Source organism: Ixodes scapularis, unplaced genomic scaffold (assembly GCF_016920785.2).
Source record: "Ixodes scapularis isolate PalLabHiFi unplaced genomic scaffold, ASM1692078v2 ptg000236l_1___fragment_2___debris__unscaffolded, whole genome shotgun sequence".
In the NCBI taxonomy this organism is placed as follows: domain Eukaryota; kingdom Metazoa; phylum Arthropoda; class Arachnida; order Ixodida; family Ixodidae; genus Ixodes; species Ixodes scapularis.
Window position 1 is genome coordinate 58,977 of NW_024609945.1, and position 20,127 is coordinate 79,103.

A 20,127-nucleotide genomic window follows, 5' to 3' on the forward strand; every position below is an offset into this window, starting at 1 on the left:
CATGAGCTAGCTTTGGCAGTGCTTTCTTTCAGACAGTCTCATCTCAGACAATGGTTCGAGCTAGGGTGCCTTAGTTCGAGCAAGCCGGCCCTGTTTTAAGGAACCTTATTCTTTTGTGTTTACATGCCAAACCAACGCAGAGCATCTATACTTCGTTTCACCTTCTGTCCGAGCGCAGCGGACGCTACGAGCCATCCCAGCCAATCCAGCGCCGGGAGAGTATCACGTGACCTTGTGGTTGGGCGGAGCGACACGCGGAGCTCGAGATCACGTGATACTCCCCCGGCGCTGGATTGGCTGGGACGGCGCGTAGCATCCACTGCGCTCGGACTGAATGTGAAACTAAGTATAGTACACCACAGCGAGGTATTGATGATTTATTCAGAAAACCTAGGGGTATTTTGACGTGCAACCAAGATGTCGGGGAGACAAGATCGAACAGCCACGCTGCTTCATGCGTGGGGGCAACAAACAAAAGTTGCTTGTTTATTATTGGTCCGAGAAGCCGAAGGCGATTATTCACGATGCGCGAAGCGTAGGAAATAAATTTATGTCCAAGTTCTTGCGTGACCAAAATAGGGGTTGGAGCGACGAGCTCGTGCCCACACAGTGGAATGTGGTTTTAATTTTTTTGTTGTTTGTACCGCAACCATTGTTCTTATCCTGCGTAAAATTGAAAAGGACAATCGTGGTGACGCAACAGTCGCCATGGAAAACGAGGGACGCATCTACAAGCAAGCCGATCTCCACGAACCAAGGCGAAGACCAGAGGAAGGAGCGGCAATACAGTAGCGAGGATCGCATAAAGGAGCTTCATTAAGTCAAAAATGACACTGACGTCCCTTAAACCGACGCGTACCCAAACGAGCCTGAACGTGCATCCCATGAGAGTCGGGACCATCCTACCCGCGGTCAAACGAGGAGAGGAGAAACACACAAGGCGAGCATCCCGAAGACGGCAAAGCGGCTGGCCATATTACAGGTGGCCAGGGAAGCCACAAAGTCACCAGCGACCCAAATCACTCATGTGCACCGATTCGCCAGAAGCCTTCAGAAAATGCACACTTTTCTATTGGCAGGGCGGCTTCACACTTCAAATTCGAAGCTTCGTGAAATAACCGAGTCGTCATAGACTGGATCTCGGGTGACGAAGGCAATCCGGGAAACAAAAGGTTGAACAACACCGCGATTGCGCAGCAGTACGGATGTACCCACTCACTCGCGGTTCCTCGAACCGCGAGAAGATAGGCCCGGCATAGCACGGTCTCAGACGAGGCATATAGAGATGATCTGTTAGCCTGCAAACTCAGGCTAATCTCCCTCCTCCCACCAGATTCTCACCCAATTTCACCGGGCTAGAGCCGGTGGGAACAGGTGATTCTCAGGCGGCATCAGACCAAGACGGCTATCACCCATAATCACTCCTTTCTGGCAGACAAGGTTTTGCAGACCTACAGACCCAGACGAACTATGAATCGCCCCCAACATTGAACACTGTAGGGCCCTGGCGGTATGTTCGCACGTCATAAGGGACTGGGCTGGGGTCTCGCGATATCGCGAAGCGTGGCATAAGCTCTCCCGAAGAGGAAACGAGGCCCACATCATACGAAGGATGGGCCCTCCCGAATATGGGAAACTCTCATAGAAAACACATAGTGGAATCTATTAGAGTTTCTCCGTCTATGAGGGCTGGCGAAGCATATGTGGCTACCTTTTTCCCTCCCCCTTCCTTCCCTTTCACCCCAGATGGCGTTAACCAAGAAAAAATGACATGAATCGTTTTCTGAGAAGCGATACATACATATTGTACTACTACTACTACAGGGAAACAGTAAATGCATTTTTTACTACGACTTATCTCAAAACAAACACAGATGGACAACAAACTCGAGAAAGCGCCCCATCTAGGTCGTTCTCCTTTCCATTAGATCTTATGTATCCCATCCAGCGTACTATGTTACATGCACGACTGTATTCATTCTTGCTTAATCTGTGCCTGTATTACTGCCAGCATGAAAGTATATGTAAAAATTCTATGCCTGTCTTTTTAGGTGTTGCTACTCCGCAAATTTTAATATTGTACCACAAATACTGGAACCGCGTGCGACAACACAACGTAAAAGAATATACATATTTATGATAATGCGTTGAGCAAACATAGATAACCTCGAAAAAAGTGAAAGCCGTTTACAAATCCCTGTAACGCCGAATTGGAGCGCAGCTCTTGAGGAGGAGTAGGGAAGGGTACTGAGGGGGATCACATCACCTGCGGGTAGTCACGTGATCTCGGGGGAGGGGGGTCACGTTACCTCGGGAGGGGGGGAAAGGTCACGTTCGGCGGTCATGTGACCCCCCCCCCCTCCCCCCCCCGGTTACGCCGACGCCGAGGCCGACGCCGTTCAGGCTGGAAACGTGCCCCTAAGAGCTGCGCTCTAAAACATATCTCGAAAAAAGGGCGCATGCCTAACCAATCTTCATTTGACATGTAACTACTGGAAGTAGCTATTTCTTTGGAATAGAAGATCAATACAGAGTTGTAAATTAGGCTTTTATTCTTTAAAATTCAAGATACTTCACAATATAAATATCAAAGCAGTAGTAAAGTAACTACGCTGTAATCGCGAGCAATATAATGAAACTAAGCGAGTAGCATTTTAGACAAAACCCCGAGACTGGGGAAAAAATGAGGGACGATACAAACACAGCGAGTACGTGGGTTTAAAGGCGCCTATCGTGTCTAAACAGAAAAAACTCACAGCCGCAATAAGATTATGTCTATGCGAACGGCATTCCAGCGGCTGATCTATTTTTTTCAGCCAGCTCTCCACCCGGATTCCCTACTATGACTCAGTCAACGACAATTTCAAAGCTAATTGGGGAGGCATTAATCAAAATGCTAGTGAAATAGTTAAACCGATGGAGGTTGTCTCTATTGTGGAGTGTACTGAGTGCGAATGCGCCAGCGTAATTTATGGATTAGGCATTTTCTCAAACATGACACAAAGAAGAAAAAACAAAAAACGTCAGAATTGTCAATTTCTGTCAATGGGAATACAAACTGCTCGAACTCTTCGTTCTAGGGAAAGTAATATTTTTAGCATAGCTCATGGGCACAAACTGGTTATGCCATCATACCGCTTCATAAAAATTCACTGAAGTCCGGATCCTGTCCCGCGACCTTGTCTCCGAACGCACAAGCATTGAAGACCCGATTGTATTAGCCGCGATCGCTCCAGCCTTTTGTGCCGGAAAGCTGCCAGCGTAATCTAAACTCATCGTCGATAACAACGCCGACTCAGCAAAGATTGGTCAAGAGGGAAGCGACAAGAAATTAACGGCCATCAAGAATATCGCGCATGCGCTATCAGTTCCATAATTCAGCTGTTATATAACTGTACTCCGTCTCACTAAACCCGCGCAATACAGCCGAAGTTACAGCCGTCATAAGGGAATCAGAAGATCGAACATCGTCTGCTTTTTGCTCATGTGAGTGGACACCGCCAACGCGGATTCATGCGCCGCAGAGTGATACTGCAGAGTGCCGTTTGATTTTCTGGTTGGCATACGAGGCTGTAGCTTTGGCGTCACTGCACGGTTTTAGTGATACAGAGTATACACCTTTCCATCGCTTATCACCCGGGCGAAAAATGCCGAGTCACTGGGCTATGGACGCAGGCGCAGCGTACGATATTTCGCAAAGGGAGCTATTGCGCGTGCTCAGGAGGCGTTCCACAGCCCAGCAAAGAAAAACGGCAGCTCGCAGACGGCGTTTATTGGAAAGGTCTATAGATAGCGCGTCGAGCAAACACCACCTAGGCTGTAATCAAACCCTATTAACTGTCCCCTCTTTGTTAATGGTAGTCACCACACTCAGACGTTATCAACTTAGCGACTGAGCCCGACCCTGACGTCCGCGCAGTGACTGAGCACGAGTCCTAACCTAGCCATGCACAACGCTGAGCACTCCTGTTCAATCTGTGCGTTAGCCCGGTTGTAGTATGATGGTGTCAAAATTCAAATGTGCGAGCCATGGTGTTTCCATGCGCGTAGCATCCATTAAGGCTGCGGTGCCACCGCGGCCATCTTGAAAGACAAGAGAACAGTTTTTAATTTATTAAAAGCAACGTATAAACAATGAATCAAAAGTTGCTACGCAAACATCTTTCTACTGTTCTTGGGCATTTGAGAAAGCAATGTAATAGTCATAGCTAGATTATTTAATTAGATAATTAGCGACAAATTATTGCTACGGAGTTCAAAGTTTCCTCCTCTAATATTAACTTTAGGAGGGCGATAATTTTACATCGTGTAGTCAACGCGTCAATAAAGAAGGCTATAGAGAGTGCTTTCGAAATTTTTGAATGAAAGTGTGTTTTAGAAAATAAAACATTTGTACCACGAAACTTTTTATTTTTTAAAACACACATTAAATAAAAAATTTCGAAAACGCTCTATAGCCTTCTTGCGTCTTAGATAAGACTGTCTCAAAGACGCACTGCCAACGCAAGCGCACGAACGGGATGGCACATGGAGTCGAGTCTCAAGTGCTCGCGCATCCTAGGCATCATAGTCTTCCTTTCACGCAGTCATCTAAGGCTTTGCTTCTAGCAAGCCGGCTCAGAAGACGCCATTTATTTATTTATTTCACCCTCAGGGCCGAAGCATTCTAAAGAGGAGGAGCCTTACAAAAACAATATATAAAAATAAAAGCAAGCATATGTTGCATAGCAACTAGGGGCATTATAACTTAGCGCAGACGCCAGCTACAAAAACTAAAATGGGGCCAAAGCATGCACTGACTGCGGAGGGGACGGAGGCTCGGAAGAATCGTCCGGCGGAGGAAGAACGTCTTCGATACGTGGCGAAGCATGGTTTAGAACGCGAATGCATGCTGGCTCGTAAACGCGAAGCGGGACAGCTTCGATACATGGCAGCGGTGAGACAGCAGCGGAACCGGACTGTGCCGTCGGCGGGTGCACACAAGTACCTTGAGAAACACTCCGTGCAGGACTGGTTTGGTTTGGTTTGCAGTTGTGCAATAGACTCTCATTTTGGTCGGGTGTGTCTCCGGTGTTGGAACGCCACAAGTTTACGTTGAGCGAGGCGTATCCCGGTGAAAACATGTCCAACTATGTCGTGTGTTCTACTTGCAAAAGATCGCTAAACCAGAATAGCATTCCGGATCTGTCGCGAAGCAACGGCTTCTGGTATCCGGGCCGCCTTGCGCACCTACCCCAGTTGCACGAGATTAGTGAGCGTTTGGTCTCCCCCGGATCCCATTCATGTGGATCAAACTGATTCACGGCGGACAGTTCGACATTGTGGGGCAGATCGACAACGTGCCCGTGGACGTGAACCAAATGGTGACCATGCAGTCTTCCGCGCAACGTTTCTAACGACGCGTCTATCGGCGTGAGCTTGAAGACGATAAAAATTTAAAGTCTGTTTACAAGCAGGGCGTGGTGCGCAAGGCGGGACTGAAGCTCTGGTCCGACGTTTTGTGCCGCAGCTGTGCAGACGCACTCGCGAGGCCCGAATGCGTCTTACTGCATCTTATATGTAGCATACAGTTCGTAAAGACAAACGAACAGTGTTGGTGTTTCCAATATATGTTTATAACACTTCACTATATAGTGTCGTGTTGCACCAAGCGCTGAACGACTTAAAAATTTGGCGTCACAATCACCGTCCAAGCAGCGACAACCAGCGTACACATCATAGAAAGCTTCGCTTTAAGACCGATTTTCACATGGCATGGGATCCGCATGATCTTTTTTTCAAATTGTCGTTTACTTTGTGGGAGCTTTTAGTAGCTTGCTGCCTCGATATGAAGCACATCAGGATGGGGCCGTTTCTACCATGTAACGCGGGCTATCCGGCAATTCATTTTGCAAGTTATCTGCTCGCAAAAGAGTACAGCTACTACGCCTTCTGAGTTTCTGGAACTGATTGCCTTATCGACAAGAAGAAAAACCCTTCCTTCATGCCCTTACATATCACATCCAATCGGACCAATAGCTTTCACTGGTCATACCACGACGGCTCCACCTACAACTGCATTATCTGCTCTGGTTTCCTTGCACGACTATTTGAGAAAACTCACGCCAGCATCCTGTGCGGCGTAGGCCTAGGCCAGAACTCTGAAAGTGGCCTAACACTCAAGTAGTCTTTCTGGCGTCGGGAGTGACCAGCGGTTAAGTGAACACTTTCTCTGCCCCGACGAGTCCCTTTGCCTCTGCAAATTATCAGCGTTCCGCACAGCAGTGTCACCACTTGATGTCTTATTATCCAATCGAAAGAATCATCGCTGAAACGGTAAGTGCCAATTACGACATTTTTAAGTGTTTACGGAAAGTCAGTATGTCATTCACATGGAAACGAAATTCGTCTTTAATTTGAAACGTACCGTATTTGTTTATAGATCGTATGGGCTTAATCTAGCTGTATTCTTAGCTATAATATATCAAGGTAGATGTTCTTGTCTGCGTATCTGCCTTATTTATATGAAATCTGCAATAAATACGCTTAGGCTCCAACAATGAATATGGTATATTTTCGCTAAGCTGAACTCGCTTAAGCAGAATTGTCGGGTATGCCGAACAAAATTGAAACGTTTGGTTGGTTTCCCATAGACGCAGTGTTGTAAAAAATTGTCTTAACAAGAATGGCTTCGAGCGTGCACTACGGTTAACCCGAACCCGAACTTTGCATCGCCGCTATTAGCCAGCGCGAAATGGAGAAGCAAAGAGCGACGGCAAGCGAAGGCCGCCAAAGGACGGAGAGAGGAAAAGCGCGCAAACAAACATTTTGCGTGAAGCAAAAAAAAAAAAAAAATGCTGGCGTCTGTGGCGGAGGGTGGTGCGATGCGAGTAGGCTAAAAACGCCGGCTACGGTTCTTGAGGCAAGAGTCGCCAGTTACCGCCCGCTCGCGTGCCTCTCTCCCACACGACCAATCTCCCGCTCCCGTTGTATCTTTTCTGTCATGCTGCCGTCTCGATATCGACCAATGAGCAAATATGGGCAGGCAACTCGACTTGTGTTCCAAAAATTACTCTTTTTTAAGAACTTGAAGGTTCCGAGGAGTTTCTGAGAAATATGGGAAATACGTCGTGATTCTTGACGTCAAACCGATTTGCCCACCGGAGACTATCAGATTATAGAATTTATCTGTTTCCCAGCAAGAGGCATATGAAACATATCGGTAACATTTTTATGGCGAACTAGACAAGCTTTGTAAGTGTTTGTTTTTATCTTAAGTCTGTGTTATGCTTCATGCTGTGTTTCTTTTCTAAAGGCAATTTAGAATACCCGGCATATTTTGAAGACTTCCTTTAAGTTGAACTTCTGATAGGCCGAACAAATTTGCATGGTCCATTCGTGTTCGTCCCAAATGGAGTTTACTGTAAAAAGTACAAAATGGTCGACTAGACTTTTTAAAATATTTTTTGTACTTTCCACTTGTCATAATAGCATTCAGCATACATTTATTAGTGTTACCGGTATGACGCCACAGGCGGTTAGCGCTTGCGTTCCGGTATGCGACCGTTACGCCGTTCGCTATTTTTATATTAAGCCTTTGTTAATTTTTATGCATCTGTATGCCCTGTAGATGGCTACATGATCAGCATAATTGTGATTCTATACTTTCTGATATTTTGTTTTGCATTCTAACCGCTGAAAATCGCTTGTTTGTATGTGACTCAGCGAGGGAACAGATCAGGTTGTGAAGTTGTCGTGTCCACGGACATCCACTTACACAGCAGTGCAGTGGGAGAATACAGCAATAATGCAAGCATGAAAAGACAAATTTATGCGCTCATAAAAGGGGTTTTCTGACTCAAAGCAGCACATTACATGTGCAGTATAGCATCCGTCGCTGTTGTGTCATTAAACCCGCAAACTACATTCTAGCCTCAAGCTGAAAAGCTAACGCCAACCAGCTGTGAAGATGTTTTTTTTAGGTAAATTTGAAAACCGAAAACCTAATTGTGTTACAATTTGCGCGCTTACACACAATCAGTGTAAGCAACCGTTCGCGTGCTTACTGTGTTCAATGTATTATATAAATCATGTTCCTACTGTGTTTGCAGCGCAAGGGAATACTGGTTAAATGGAAAGGATATCCAAAGTGGGAATGCACGTTCGAGCTTCGGCGCCACCTGAATGCGGCCTGTCTTAAGGAACTCGAGCAGCCAAGGAAGCCATCCCCGGAGCGCCTTCAAGACGCCGCAAACAAGCTACTGTCTGAAGTGCAAAAAAAGCTAGCAAACTGCCGTAAGAGCAATGGCCTCATAAGGGTAGAGTTTGACCTCGATATATATCGTTGGGTTTTTCAAAACCAAAAAAAGCTAGCCAATGACTGGATTTTATGCGAGAGAAAGGACTTTGACAGGCTCGACCTGCCAGAAGGGTGGGACAGCATAGAGGATAAGTTTGGTGAAGCTGACATCTCGAACATTCGGCGCGGAAGCTTGGAGCGTCGGGCGTGCGGGGTGAGAATGAGTTGGAACTTTCCGGAATCAGGAAAGGGAACGAAATGATGGACGCCCGGAGAAAGAGCCTATTCACATGACGTCAGACCGCCTTTTAATGTCGAGTCACTACACACAAGCATGGCCGCCGAAGGCCATAACGGTTTGCCGATAGGCGAGTTTCCTTTGCGTTCTTTTATTTTTCACCAAGCTCACGAATAAAAGTTCCGCTTTATCGCTCGGCGGCCATGTTTGCGGGTAATGACTCAGCAAGTGACTAGACCCAATAGGCGCGAATCTTCTAGAACCGAGTAACCGAGCGCGCGGCAATATAAGGCAAAATCGACTGCAGTGCTTCGACCTTTCAGCCTATATAAAAAGCAGCTGGAGTCCAACACGTTGCACTGCTGGGGCTCCTACGAGGCAGACGAATGCCGACTGTATGTGGAAGTAGAGCAGACGGAAGAAGCTTGAGAGGGATCAGCAGGAAGGCGGGCCTCCGCCAGTTCCAGCACCTCATACCAACGCAAAACGTGTACGAACATGTCGAGAGCGAAAGAAAATAACGCAAAGTCTTGGTCGTGCTGACAGAGCTGAACGGCATAAAATGTGCGCGCGCAAAGATTGGCAAAGATTGACATTTTATGTGTGTATGCAGTTGCAGAGAAACATCGGACCTCCCACGCTAGATAATGATACTACACCTTAAAAGCATAAAGTACCAAATAAAGCATAACATCCCACCACGCAATGCTTGACGGCAACCACGCAAAGCATGACGTCCTACCACGCAAAGCTTACACAACAATGGACGTTTTGCAGAAATATTGGTTCGAGAGCACGTGGCTAGAAGACGAGCGTCCCCTGGCCGCAGGCATGTCCACTGCGTCTTTTAATGTCGAGTCACTACACACTAGCATGACCGCTGAAGGCAAAAGCGGTTATCCTATTGGCGAGTTTGCTTTGCCTTCTTGTATTTTTTACAGAGCTTTTGAATACAAGCGTTGCTTTAGCGTGTGGCGGCCATGTTTGTGGGCGCTGACTCAGCAAGTGAATAGACTATTGTGTCGAGGTGACCTAGATCAAGCTCCCTCTAAACCACTTTTGTTTATCTTTACGATTATCTTTCGCCCTGAGGTAAATACAAAGAAGCCTTCGCCCCTCTCCTCTCGGCCAGCACGAAGAGAGAAAGGGCGACAGATCCATTTACTCTCGAACCCATATTTCTGCCAAACGTCCATTGACACACCATATGTCAACCTTCGCCAATCTTTGCGCATGGATATTCTGTGCCCTTCAGCTTTGTCACCATGACCAAGACTTTGCAATTTTTTCCACAGGTTCGCAGCTGAGCCGTACCTTGGCATAACACTCAGCGGTTTGATCATTTCCATAAACGTAGGCAACTTCAGTGCCACGTACCTCAGCAACCAAGACGTATCTCGCAAAGTTCCCCGGGAATCATATTGAACAGTTACCAGGCTACATGCTTTAAGAATTTTCAGACGTCTGAGGCGTTATCTGTAGGTACCCAGCGGAGGCGCACTTCACCAAAAAATGCGCGGTTCACTGCTTCGGGGAGAGATCTTGTCAAAGGAGCCTACTTCAGCGCTGCGTATCTCGGCAACCAAGACGTATCTCGCAAAGTTCCCCGGGAATCATATTGAACAGTTACCAGGGTACATGTTTTAAGAGCTTTCAAACGTCAGAGGCGTTCTCTGTAGGTTCCCAGCGGAGGCGCACTTCGCCAAAAAATGCGCGGTTCACTGCTTCGGGGAGAGATCTTGTCAAAGGAGCCTACTTCAGCGCTACGTATCTCGGCAACCAAAACGTATCTCGCAAAGTCCCCCGGGAATCATATTGAACAGATACCAGGGTACATGTTTTAAGAATTTTCAGACGTCTGAGGCGTACTCTGTAGGTTCCCAGCGGAGGCGCACTTCACCAAAAAATACGCGGTTCACTGCTTCGGGGAGAGATCTTGTCAAAGGAGCCTACTTCAGCGCTGCGTATCTCGGCAACCAAGACGTATCTCGCCAAGTTCCCCGGGAATCATATTGAACAGTTGCGGGGTACATGTTTTAAGAATTTTCAGACGTCTGAGGCGTTCCCTGTAGGTTGCCAGCAAAGGCGCACATCACCAAAAAGTGCGCCTTTGCTGACGAGTGTAAAGTAGTCTTTCCCGTAGCACTCCTCTTCTTGTTGGAAAGATGCCTTTACGTGGCGGAAGCTACAGGGGTAATTAATTATCTCGCTGGGAACCTGGGATAATTAATATACATGAAAACTGCTTGAATATTTCGATAGCATAAATCTTCTAGAGTATATACCTGCGGGAACTTGTTGAAATATTGAGGGGTTGCTGTATTAACTCACTGAACGTGAAAAATAAAGCGAGATTTCAATGGCAGTCTATGGGGGAAATCACTCTTATTTCCTGGGAACCTAGAGAAAGAGTGACGAAGTGGTGAAAATTTTCCTGAAGTTATCAATCACAATGATCTCAATAATTCCGTGGGAACTTTGCGTGATTTTATTCGGATCGCTAGATTCGACTGTTTTTCAGCGATATTGCACACCTACCAAGAGAGGGCGCAAGTAGATCGTGTCCCAGAATCTTGAGGTTGTGCTCCCGTATTGTCAGGTAATTTTTGAAGTTGAAGGTCTTGCCGCAAAAGGTTCGTCTTCTCTCGATTTTGTCGGCCTTCTAAAAATACCTCGTGATATCTGAGCGCTTGTTCCTTATACAGGGCATGTTATTTATAAAACTCTTGCCACTTTTGATCAGGAACAGTAGCAGATTTACCATGGTTCACTCTAGCTTCGATGGACTTCGCTCAACGTATTACCCACATAGTTTTGTAACTCACCTCAAAATCACAGGTTCACTTAAAGGCAGGTTCACACACTGGCAACTGCTTAGAACGGTGCTATTTAAACCTCTATAAATAATCTCGTACTACGAGAGTACGCAATGGTGCCATCAATCGTATAACATTTAACATTTTCCCATATATTTTTTCACGCACAATTGTTTTGTTTTAAAGAGCTTGTTAGATTGTTGTAAACTACTATTTCTCATAAAGAGTACGTAAATATAATCTCGCCTATGTCGCAAATATTTTGCTCTAGTAAAATGCATTACTAGGGTCTCCTCATAGATGGCGCAAGCTTGCCTTGTGTTTCCTCCTCGTAAAAAACACACAAAAAAAATAAAAATAAAAAAACTTGGTCGTAAGACAGTTTAAGTGTGTGAGCAGACTTTCAGACACTGTCGACAATCACATAGCAGCAATTGCGGCTTAACACTTTTGATGATAATACACTTAATGCAAAGGTGCAAGCGAGCAGGACAAGAATGGCGAAAATAATCCCTGGAGGAGGGGAACAAGGGGGACAAAAGAAAAACACAAACCTCCAAACACAATTAGGTTACTGGTGCGTGACCGAAACAATCCGTCTAGTCCTACTATCGTACCAGGGACCTCTCTATTTCCAGTGGAGCGCTCTACCAACTGAGTTAAGCAGCAGTTTGACGCCAGTAGACCACACGGGTTTTATCAGCTGCCACAAGTCTATCACCAAAAAGGCTCAACGGCCTTCCTTTTAAGGTTATGATGAAAATGAAATTAATGCAAAGGGGAAAGCGAGCTGGACGAGAATGGTGAAAATATTCCCGGCAGAAGAGGAACAAAAGAAATAAAGGACAAACATAAATATTCAATCAGAGCTGGGTGATTGGTGCGCTACAGGAAAAATCCCTATCCGCCGTATCAAGGGAAAATGAGGAAAGTTTTTGGTTCGCGCACAGTGTTGCTTTTCTCATTCCTGCTCTGAAATACCGTGTATGTGATCTGTCCGGCAAATATAAAATTACGTTTTCGCTCAAAGCTGTATTTTACCTACCTTTATAGTTAATTTCTCAGACTTGTAGAGACTCGTCAATTTTTTAATGTTCACAAGGCAGTTGCACAATATGAGAATGTAATTGTGATTATTTCTGACAACCATTTAACTACGGGTATTATAATTAAAACTCGTAGTGCCAATTGCACCAATATGGTATTCGAAGACAGCCTCATTGAGAAGCAGGCGCTTAATTTACTTAAAGCTTAAGGTTTTAATTTTTCCCAGACAGGAAATTACCTCACGAGACTTTTGCGCATGTATTTAGGATCAAGTAAAGAAACCGTCTCGGGAACAATATTTTATACCACGCTCAGACACGCTCCTTGACGTTTAAAGGTGACCTAGCTCGTTTTCTTCAATTGTCGATTGCACGATTCGTTTCTTGCTTTTGCTGGATCGATAGATATTAACGGCTGCACTCTTTATAAAAAATATAGAGTGCGCCATCTAGTCTACAAAAACTAAATCATGGGATTCTTTCTCCTTAGCGGATTCCCCTAAGGATGATAAGCTGAGAAATATGGCCAGGCAGAACAAGAACGTGCCACATGGGGCGCTACGCTCAAAGCTCTGCAGCTATGCAGTAAATTGGAGCCTAATAGACCGCACCTTGTAGATCTGAAGGAGGCAGCTAATACAATATTTTTTTAAAAGCAAACAAAAAGTGTTCTGAATATAACAGAGCGTGTGTTACCGCTAGCAAAAGGCGATTGTAGAAGAATGCACGTCACTGAACTCGTGCGTTGCGAAAGTTCACCGTCTTCCTCTGGAATCATACGACCAGCATAAAAAAGGCCTGCCACACGATTAAAAACAAAACAAGAAAGGCTTATAGCCTTGAAGGTGAGTAATAAAACGACATGGAGCACTCCTTATATCAACAAAATAATGCCTTCGTGCCTCGTTATTCGAACCTCCGTTGTCGTTATATGTTCTGAACATTAAGCTTTATATCACTGGGAGGCAAACAAAATACTCTACAGTATGACCACATGTGGCATGTGCACTGTACTAAACCACTTTCATGCAGAAATAAGATTTGCGGATCGTTTATTAAAAACATACAAAAAACGGAAAAGGTGACAGCCCAGTTGAAGTAGCTAATTCATTTGAAATGTGGCCTATCGTTTTGTATGCTTGTTTTGTGTTTTTTTTATAGCATGCCAATTTTATCGGAAGAAAAGAACGACATACCATCTAATCTATATTCAATTTTGTCATGGTTTTAAGGGTCAATTAATTTTCAAACTCCCGACGCTATCTAGTAAAACATGTCTTGAATAATGTATCAATTGGAACGAACGGTGCTTGTTTCTGGACAGAGAATGACGCTTGTCATTTTGTGCTGTACCCATGTTTGCAGGAACTATGTGCAGTTTACTTGCTAAATTAACTCAGCCTTTTCGTTCGCCATATAGAAAAGCGAAAAAAAGGTATTAAAAAAAAAAGAAAAAAACTTGTGCTTTCTGTAAAGGTGAGACGCCCTTCCTCACACGGCGTGCGATTTGCTAAGGATCGTCTTTCGGCTGTTTACTCCGTATTAGAGTGGTTTCGACGTCAAAAAAAAAGTTGAAGTAAAAAAAGCCTTTTTTTCTAACGATATGTGCTCAGTTGTACTCCCCGAGAGCTTCGATAAAACGCATAGCAATTAATAAAAAGACCGAATGAGGATTTCCAACATTCCGGAGAGGGCACTCTGCAAATTTATAAAAAAAAAATCGTTTTCTTGAAATAATATTTTTCAGTAGACAATGACGTTTTCTTAAAGTAAACGGTGACCACGATGACAGGAAGCTTTACCGGGCATGATACCGAGTGACCGCGGCACTATGTTCTAGACCTGGACGCCGATGCACCGGGTGCGGCAGCCGTCTACACCGACTGGGTCACCTCCTGGGGCCGCTGCCTTCACCGAAGTGAGCGACTGGACCATCAACCTGCCAGGGCTTTATAATCCAGAACATTCAGTTCTGGATGGTAAAGCCAGAACCACCCAAAACGTTCTGCTCTGAAGGGCCACGTATAGAACGTTCAGCACACCAAAAGTCACCTTGGCTTACTGGCCTACCCGTTTCAACCGCTATCGTATCTGCAAGACTCGCACGGGAGCCTCGTAACGTTCAGAAGAGCATGTCGTCCTACCATGCATGTTGATATTATATCATTCCATAATCACCCTTACAAGAAGCTGCACCTGTTCCAATAACTGTCTCCACCAAGTCCAATAACACGCTGTCTGCAGGCCAACCGCTACGGGCTTTAAGACTTTCTGCGAATACCCGACTCTTCTGAAAAAACTAAATGAAATACAATGGCATGACCCAGAAACTGTAACGAGGTGTACGTTGTCTGAGAAGTTGAGCTCCTTGGTGAATGATCACGCATAGCGAATAATATCGACGAAAGAACCACGCCGACGAAACTAGGTTCAGCTTCTGGAAAATATGTTGAGATATTTGTTGACTGTCGAAAGTCAATTTTAAGCATGTTATCCACTTTCCCACCCTATACACGGGATACTGCACTTTCTTACTTTTTACTACGTGATGCTGCTTCTCGGCTTTCAGCTTCTACCCCCCCTGACCAAGGTTCCGATATTTGACTGCGGGGTATTTATATCGATTGTTTTGAATGGAAAGAAAGACAACTGCCATCGGTAAATTGTTAAAGATACCATATCATAAACTAGTCTAAATAAAAGTTAAAAAAAAAAAATAGAAGCGAAAGGTTCAACTGTAGTTCGACCTCTCAATAAAACTTGATATGCAGAATTGGATTTTATGTGAAGCGCAGCCGACGTTAAAGGCCAGTGTCCGTCTACCTGTCACGGACGGCAGCGTCTTTTCGAAACGTCGCCTCGTCGCGCTTGTATTTCTTGCGTGGACCCCGAGAATGCACGGTTTGAGCAGAGGGAGCGTCGTAAAGGCGGTGACTCATATCGCGTCGCTAACACGCGACCCGTGCGTACATGTTATGCCACCTCGCAGCCAACTCGCAAAACCACCTCGGAAATTGACATCACGTTTATAACGGTCGCGTGACGTGGACACGTCTTGTGATATCACTTTCTTCGTTAAATTTAGCGCGAAAATTGATATTACGGCTTCAGGTCACTTGATGTGGTCACGTGACACCAATTTCCGGCTAAACTCATTGGGTAAATTAACATTCTTGTCCTTCGTGATGGTTCTTTGTGATGATCCTTCGTGACATTTTATTGCGGCGGTTTTCACGTAAAACTTGGCCAATAACAGGTTACGTTAAAAAAAAAAAAAACTAAAAGAAAACTGAAATGACATTAAGCCGGGACATTAGCCTCTGCCAACCGACCTTTGTTCCTATTAGAAGCGCGCATCTTTGTTTGCCTGCTGGAATCTCCGACGTTGGCAACTGCGCCGAGCCTTATGCGTGTTATCTGAACCTGGAAAGTTCCAACTCGGGCATGCTGGGTGTCGGAATAATCCACACGCCACCAGGCGGGCCCGGAGGTTCAATTCAAGATAAGTTCAGACCGTGAACGTCAAATCAAACGCCACATGTTGCGTTTTCGCCTGGACATTCAGGCCTGCTCCTGCACACGTGGTAGACCTGTCTTTGAAGTGCGTCGTCAATCGCGACTGCGCCGTTTCTCAAGATGTCGCCGATCTTAGGGGGCTGTAATATATATATTACGTACATAGAAATGTTACGAGATCTTTTTTCCTGACATATTGAGGCCATGCGGCGAATCCAGTACCAAACTCAGAAGCAATATAGCTTTTAGCTTGACATTGAACCCTGCGCGGACCTGGCGAGTTCGTGTCGGTGATGGACGTACTATAGCACGGCCATGAAAGAGAGGGTCAGTAACTGTGCGCAGTTCTTGGCGTGGCGTGATAGAAAGCACGACCAATGACATGGCGCGGAGTGCGGCGGGGGAGGGGGGGGGGGGTAGGAGGACACACATCTTTCCCAACCACTCCCTCCGCTGCGTAGGAACCGGGGCTGTACATTCGAGTTGAAACTGCGGAATCTTCAACGGCTCCCACTCACTCCTAACGTTGCTCAGTGCCCCGTTAATTTCTGTACTTCTGCTACGTTCTTGCCCTGTTCGGTTCAGTGTCGTGTTCGTGCTTGAGTTTCATCCAACGTGTCGGAGATCCTCCAGCCGATCCTCCCAAAGTTGTATCAGCACCCAGGTCACCTGAACGCTCAAGTGGAAGCGCGGCGACCCCTTCCTAATCGTTGACGCTCCTCCGTCGTTCCACATATCGCATGACGCGAGAGATACAGAAATCTATATCTGCAAAATGGCATTAGATATATACAGTACAGTTAGCAATTCTATAGTAAAAGATAATAAAATATAAAGCAGGGAAAGAAAAGCTAGATAAATATGGTTCCAAAGAAAATCGTGAGGAGGTAAACCGAAGTGCCGAGGCGGACTATGAGAGCAAGAGAGCAGCGGGACGACGAGGCCTACTAGATAACTGGGGCCGTGAGTGCAGAAAACTATTGGTGGAGCGAGGTATGTACAGAATATAAGTGAAACAGGCTAATTTTCAATAATTAACATATAAAATAGACATTGATTTTATATTTCAGTACGAAATAATATTTGAACTCGCTTGTCTAGTGTAGACTGCAACTGACGAGAGAACGTCTTTAGCAGCCGTAAAGAAGTCGCAAGAACTCAGGTTCACAAATTTGACCTTTGTGCTAAATGCTGTTTCAGTTGCCGTCGGACACTGCTTAAATGATATTTAAACTAAAGGTCCTTTGGCGTAAATGCCCGTTTAGGTGCGCGTCTGACAGGGGCATTACATAGCCGGCACGGAGGCCCTTCGCGGTCAGATTGTATGCGCAGCGAGATAGAAAATACAAACAAAAAATCTTTAATGATTCCTTCCCCCCCCCCCTCCCTTTTTCCGGCACAATAGAAAGCACAAAAAAGATATATCTCTTTCGAGATTTCAAATTCCTTCGCCACGTCTCACAGCCTAATATTTTGATAGATAGGGCTGCTCGTTAAAATCCCCAATCAAGCGCTTTGGGCAAAGTAGGTTCACTGTCAGCTCTCATGGTTACGGTGCTTCTTTAGTTTTTTGTTGTAATAAAATATTCAAATTTTCTACCATGCATAAAAAGATAGTTAAAAAAAGGCAAGCATCAGTACCGAGCTTTTTTTGATGCATTCTAATGAAAAAAATGTTCAAGTTGTTTGATTTTACTTAGAACATGTAAACCTGAGGTGAGAGTTACACGGGCGCCATCTTCGCCTCCTATATTTCAGGCTCTTATGACGGGATAACCATAACGGCAAGCCGAATAAATCATTAGCTTGTTCAGTAAATTTTTATTTAACACATTTATCGGTTTAGAAGCAAGTGCAATATTGAAAAAATTAATATCATAGGCCAGAACAATTTAAATAATTTGCGAAGAAGGTATTAGCTTTTTTATATATATTTGTCGTTTAATTTTCGCGTTTCTTTTGACATATTTCTATATTGTGGCCATAAAGACATCCGGAGTCCGGCCAACAATGACGTTTAGAAGACGACGATGTCCTTTCAGCCACGTTGCCGCTACACTGGCAATGCGCCGTCGGCTGATCCACAAACGACGCGCTGCCGAAACAGTGAATCGTAACACCATCCCAAATGTTTATAGAAATCCTGTAAAACATTTGAGTTGCAGAATTTCAGTTCTCCTGGTGCAATTTTTCGTTTTATTGCAAAAACATTAGGCGAACGCCGGCCGGAAGCATCACCCTAAAAAACTTAATAAATATAAGCAATTCACAACATTAAAAGCTATAGTAAAACTAAAGGTGAATCTTGACCTTTTACTTAGTCTTCCTCAGAGCGTGAAAGCGGAGTTAACTGCAGCTGTTGAGAACTAACGTATTTCATCAATATTAAAAATTCTTCTACAAAAAGAGTGATAAGAAAACTTGGACTCAGACGAGGTCTTTTGAAGACAAAGTGAATTTTCTTCAGTAAATACGCTTTGGGATTGTACCAGCCGAAAAGGTGGGTTCATGTTTTGTACGATGTTCGTGCTGAAAACGTAGCAGAGGTGTAGCAGAGAGGCCTGAGCCAAGCTGGGCTTTGAGTGGAGCCGAATGCACGAAGGAGAACCAGACAGGCCTTCCTTCATGTACGTCACAAAAAGGTGCCTACCACACGCTATTAAGTATACAGGAGGTCGAACTAGGGAAGCAGTCTTTCATCAAAATAAGCTTTAGACACTTTCCACGATCCCGGGTGTTGCTTCGGGTCTCGTGAAATGACGAGTTGGCAAGTTCTTGCCCACAGGTACCACGACAAATGCCAAAAAACAGCACCAAGAATACAAGAACACACGAGATAGGCTTATTTTCATTCACAATTTCTGCCTTGTGTAGAAAAGCGACGCACCCTTGTGGTGATAACTTGCAACTGGCAATTATCAGTATAGAGGAGGCTATGCTCCATGACGGCTATCATGGCAACTACACTCTTAAAAAAAGGGAGTGCAAAGGGAGTCGCTGCCTCCATGACTCCCATTGACACTTCACGACTCTCTTAGAGAGGCAACGATTCGTGTGACTCTGTCTTGACTCTTCCCCTTCTCAATGGGAGTCACAGGTCAGCAGCATTTGCCCTACCGAAAAAAAACGGTTTGAATACTGCTTCGCAGCGTCCAGCCGGCAACCCAAGCCCCGCCGTTTCCCTATGCACTTCTAGAAAGGGAGGTAAACAAGAGTCACGGAAGCACGGCTAATGCATCTAAGCAAACCCTGCAAGCAGTCCCAGTAGCGACTGGGGACTTTGTCTCCCCAGACAAGCCACGGACCCGGGACGTTCCAGACATCGCTCAGCAGACCACCGACAACCATCATCGCAAGATCCTGCTGAAGAGAAGGTGAGCTCCATGGAAACAGAGCTGCCTACCAACGATATCTGTTCTGTGTCGGCCGCGGCTCTGGTATCAATTCCAGAACTAAACCTTCCACACACCTATGCCGAGGCACTACGCAGTGAACCTAGGCTACCTACAGGAGTCGGCACCCAGACCCATCTACAGCGAGAGGCACATCCCCCATCCCAGTCCCCGAGTCCAGACTGACAAAGGCAGATGCATCGGTACTCTATCAACTCCAGACGGGGAGGGCGTTTACGGGACTAGCACTTCATCGCTACGGCTGAGCCGGCAGAGTTGACAGCCCGGAGTGCACAGCGTGTGGGGACCCCGAGGACATCAACCATATTCGCGACTCCAGCGAACTATAGAGGGCGCCCTGCTCAGGCAAAATGGCGGACGAAAGGAGGTCGTTTTCGTCGTTCAGAACGCGGACAACCACAAATTCCTGCACTGCAGCGTAAAATCAGTGCTACATTTGAAAGCAAAGCGATTTCTCGACGGTAGAAACCTTCTTCTAGTCAGTGCGTAGGAATGACAGGGCGTAATCACAAAAATAATTCCTGGAAACAATGTTTGTTTGTATGCTGCCTGCGAGAACCAAGCAGCGATAGCAGACGACAGAATCAAAACTACCTCCTCTCCTGAGCTTCTCAGCGCTGCCGCCACGCGGCGTCGATTTCGCTGGAGTTGCGAACACTCCTCATCTGCCCCGAATACAACGCAGCAAGGAAAGTGCTCTTCGCCACTGTCCTAAGATCAGGAGGACAAACGGCTACAACCGCGTGTCTCCTTTTCCCCGCTGGTAGCCGGCAGCAAGCATGGAACATTTTCTGTGCCGTGCTAGAGTTTCTCCACCAGA